This window comes from Octopus bimaculoides, chromosome 3 (genome assembly GCF_001194135.2).
Source record: "Octopus bimaculoides isolate UCB-OBI-ISO-001 chromosome 3, ASM119413v2, whole genome shotgun sequence".
Lineage (NCBI taxonomy): Eukaryota > Metazoa > Mollusca > Cephalopoda > Octopoda > Octopodidae > Octopus > Octopus bimaculoides.
The window spans coordinates 52,303,626-52,308,750 of record NC_068983.1 but is presented as its reverse complement, the minus strand read 5'-3'; the positions used below and the strand labels follow the sequence as shown (position 1 = coordinate 52,308,750).

The 5,125-nt window shown below is 36.3% G+C and overlaps 1 non-coding gene across 1 annotated transcript; it reads left to right on the top strand.

Annotated features, from left to right (window-relative positions):
- Positions 1–393: 393 nt before the first annotated feature.
- Positions 394–498, top strand: LOC128247445 (U6 spliceosomal RNA). Its single transcript, XR_008263827.1, has one exon. It is a non-coding gene; the product is annotated as a U6 spliceosomal RNA (small nuclear RNA).
- The last annotated feature ends 4,627 nt before the right edge of the window (positions 499–5,125 follow it).

Genomic DNA, 5,125 nt, shown 5'->3' with positions numbered 1-5,125 from the left:
GACTAACTTTCAGGTACACGGTCAAGCAATGCGATGGGCATCGGCATAATTTCTGGCTATCAGATTTAACTCAGATCTGTGGGTCATCCAAAGAATATGGTAAAGTCAAGGCACTTTTTTAGCTATCTCAGAGTGACATCTCAGTCAGCGATTTATAGTAGCGAAGTGAACGTCTTATACACTCAATTCTGCCTGCTTGGACAGCATCTATCTATCTATCTATCTATCTATCTATCTATCTATCTATCTATCTATCTATCTATCTATCTATCTGTCTGTCTGTCTGTCTGTCAATCCCGGGGTCCATTTGCTCGACTAAAGGCGGTGCTGCAGCGTGGCCGCATCAAATGACTGAAACAAGTAAAAGAGAGAGAAAGAGAGTATATAATATATATATATATCGGCGGTACATATTCTAAAATTGGAACGATACAGAGAAGATTAGCATGGCCCCTGCGCAAGGATGACACGCAAATTCGTGAAGCGTTCCTTATTTTCAAAAAAGGCGGTGCTCCAACATGGCCACAGTCAAAAGACTGAAACAAGTAAAAGAGAAAAAAAGAGTATATATATATGTGTGTGTTGGTGAGTGTATACATATAGCTATATGCGTGTGTGCATGCGTATATATATATATATATATATATATATATATACACGCAAAATATATAATTATATAAATATAATTATTACAAGGGTACTAATGAGCAGCCCCACATGTTAGAAACAGACGCCAAATGGCTCTAAGAATTATATTATTTACCACATTGGCACGGGCTAAAAGCCAAAGAAATGAACAAAAACGATCTTTAAATGGTTTAATGGTTTAAAATGGCTTAAATGTGGTAAATAATGTAGCTCTTAGAGCCATTTGGCGTCTATTTCTAGCATGTGGGTCTACTCATTAGTGCCCTTACAATAATCATATTTATATAATTATATATTTTGTATTAATGCTTACCTTTATGGTTTATTACATGCTGGCTACTTGATAAAATCTTATATAGATTTTACCATTGACTATAAATATATATCTATAATAATAAATGGCAAGCTTGTGAGTTTGTAAATTTGTTATTTTAACTCCTCCGTGACTATCCAACAGACCTTTATGAAAATTGACACGTGTTTGGGGCTTATGCCCATAAGGTCACTTATGCACTTGGAATTTTTAAAAAATTTATTTTAAAACACCATCGACTTTTCAAATATCGTAAAATTTCGGCATGTTTCGCACTAGCCATCGTGTCATCAGTTTGAGGAAAAATGCCGAAATTTGACGAAAAATGTCTCATGGGTATAAACAGGCAGCTTATTAACGATAAACTATTTCGCATTTGCTAATTCTTCATTTCAATGCGAACTTAGTATTTCAATTCAAATCCTCCATCGTTTCAGGCTTTAAATAGGTAAGTGCATTTTATTTCTCAAACACAATTTAGACATTTTGTACACTATCCGTTTTGACATCAATTTGAAGAAATCTTACCCAAAGCATAAAATTTTGCCATTTTACGCACATGCATAGAAAGGAAGACGGCACGGGTTCGCTATCAGAGTGTGCTAATTTTTTTGTCAAATTTGTCCGATCCATTAATATAGATTTGAAATTTTTGAAAAATGTCAAAATTTGACGAAATATGTTTCATGGCTATAAACAGACATCTCATTAACGGTAATTTATTTAGCATTGTTTAGATTTGCTATAACTTATTAATTCAATTCGTTGTTTTAATCTTTCATCATTTAAGGTTTTAAATAGGTAAGTGCATTTTATTTCTCAAACACAATTTAGGCATTTTTCGTACTAGCCGTCGTGACATTAACTTGACGAAATCTGCCCCAAAGCATAACATTTTCCCATTTTTACGCACATGCATAGAAAGGACGACGGCACGAGTTCGCTACCAGAGTGTGCTAATTTTTCGTCAAATTTGTCCTATCCATTAATATAGATTTGAAATTTTTGAAACCTGTCAAAATTTGACGAAAAATGCTTCATGGCTATAAACAGACATCTCATTAACGGTAAATTTATTTAGTATTGTTTTGAATTTCTAAACATATTATTTCAATTCGTTGTTTTAATTCCTTAGCGTTTCAGATTTTAAATAGGTAAGTGCATTTTATTTCTCAAGCATTTTCTATTTAATATTTCATGCATAGCCATAGATATACTTAGTGACATTCAAACTACATTTATACAAACTACTACTTATGTACAAAATTTAACTGATCAGTATACCTCTTCTTAACTTGCAAATACTTTGGAGTTCACATTTGCTTTAAGTTACGACATGAACCTTAACTGTTATAGAAGGGTTCAAGATGTTATATCAGTCTTTCATTTGAGTCTCAGTTTACTTAAAATGTCAGGACTCCTTATCCACCATATCACTCATGCAAAAGGGATTTTAGTCTTTAGATTTTATAACCCGTGTTTTGTCAAAACACGAAACATATGTGATTTTAGCACCCTAACTTGAGTGGATTTCGTACACGGAAACTGAACGAAGAGTGTCGTATATATGTGTATATTTCTGTGTGCGTGTGTTTGTAGCCCCCACCATTGCTTGACAACGAATGCTGCTGTGTGTACGTTCCCATAACTTAGCGGTTCCGCAAAAAAAAAAAAAAAAAAAAAAAAAAGACTGGTAGAAGTACTAGGCTTACAAAGAATAAATCCTGTGGTCGACTTGTTCGACCAACGGCGGTGTCCCAGCATGGCCGTAGTCACATGACAGAAACAAGTAAAGCAATAAAAAAAACTATGCCATTTTAATCCCGAGCAAGGCTGGGTTTCTCTCTGCTAACACACACACACACACACACGTATACATATACGTATATATACGCATAAATATGTATACATATATGTGTGTGTACATATATATGTAATACAATATATCATATATGTGAAGGCGGCGAGCTGGCAGGAACGAGCTGGCGAAGATGTTTTATAGAAAACCCGCAGTTGCTTATGCGTATCAAGCTCCCATCCCTATGCCACCGATGTTATCCAAGGGAAAAGCAAAGGCTTGGCACTATTAACGTAGTAACTAATTTCTACAGCTGAGTGAACTGGATCAATGTGAATTAAAGTGCCTTGCTCAAGAACACGACACACAACCCGGTCCAGGAGTGAAATTCACTACCACATGATTAGGAGCCCGACGCTCTAACCACCGAATCATACGGCTTCAAATTAACCCTTTAGCATTCACTTTATTCTATCGGTCTTTTTTGCCGAACCGCTAAGTTACGGGGACATAAACACACCACCATCGGTTTTCAAGCGATGTTGGGTGGGGACAAACACAGACACAAACATACACATACACACACACACACACACACACACACACACACACACATATATACGACGGGCTTCTTTCAGTTTCGTCTACCAAATCCACTCATAAGACTTTGGTCGGCTCGAGGCTATACTAGAAGACACTTGCCCAAGGTGCCACGCAGTAGGACTGAACCCAGAACCATGTGGTTGGTAAGCGAGCGACTTGCCACACACCCACTCCTGTGCCTATATGAAGGCGTTCCCATGCCAGGAATCGAACCCGGGCCGCCGGGGTGTGTTAACAACAAACAAGATGACAAATATCCGTCAAATGTAAATAATGTACAATACTTCTTTATTCACGTTGCTTTGAATTAATCCTATATTATAACTTTGGGATTTAAATAATCAGATGTTTAGAATGGCATTGTAGATGAAGTTTAAGAGGCCACATCTGGTCAGTTTGAACAAAAAACAGGTAATATATTTGGACCGGAGATAGCCGGTTTAAATTCTAAATGGTAGCTAAAGTGTGTTACGCCCATGGCTGCCCTTGATGTTCCTACACTACCGGGTCCCTAAACCTATACAGATTTATGCACCAAATCCATAAGTGCAGTCTCAATAAAAGCATCACCAGTGGCGGTTCGCTCCTCGCCCTTCACTACACACCTCTCCTGTATATGCTACTGTGAGCGTGACATCTTGGGGAAATGTTTCCTAAAATGTCCTCCATTGTATACACCATTTTTTACTGTGTACATTTTTTCCTGATAATTTACCGTTCATGTAAACGTTTGTCTTCGTGCCATAAGTAAATCTGATGTTAAAATAATAAACGTTCTTGATATATCCACGTTTTTATTTTCCTACTTTTGGCAGAAAATGTCATGGTGGACTTTATCAAAGAATTTGGCGAAATAAAAATATATTGACCCAGACAAGCTCTTCTGGATTTAGTTGCCTTTTCGTAGAAACTGTTTCAGATAGAGTTTTATGGGGCGGAAACGGTACTAACGTGTTGAATCGATTCCGGTTTTCTAAAAGCTTATCGAATACTCTCAGCTTCTATTTTTGCTAGGAACACTTGAAAGACATTATATAAGCAATATATGTATATAAAACATATAACATAATATAATATAATATAATACAATAAAATATAATACACACACACAAACATGTGTTCATACATATTTATATGTGCGTTTGTATGCGTTTGAAGCGACACTTCTTTCTTCATGTATCAATGTTATCATCGTTTTTCTCAATACTATTTGAAATTCGTACCTCCATTATTGATTATCATCTATCTGTCGGCTACGATGGGAGCTGAAGTCAGAAGTTAATGGGAAGGGTATACATAATTTAAGGTGTTTTATCCAGTATCTTAACTAATAATCACGATTTATAACTCGAGTACAAAGACAGATTGTTTGGTAGGAGGTCTGATCAATTAAATCGATATAAATACCTAATTGGAATATATAGCAATCAAAGGTGTACGTAGTTTAATATGTTACAGCGATGAATTGCAGAGTCATAAGAGCATTGGACGAACTACCTGGCTTTTATGTGGTTTTATTTGCTGTGTTCAAATCCTGGCGAGATCAACGTTGCTCTTCAACCTCACAAGGTCGGAAAGAACAGCATTAGTCGAAGCTGGATGAATGGCAGAATCAATAGAAAATCGGATTGCAGGTTTGAGGTATTCTTTTCCGCTTTTTGTGTTTTTAATTCAAATTATATTTAGATATACACGCATGGTTGACTTAATCTATCACTTGAGTCCATAGTGCTGCTTGAAACTTGGTGGTATTTAGTGGAGTC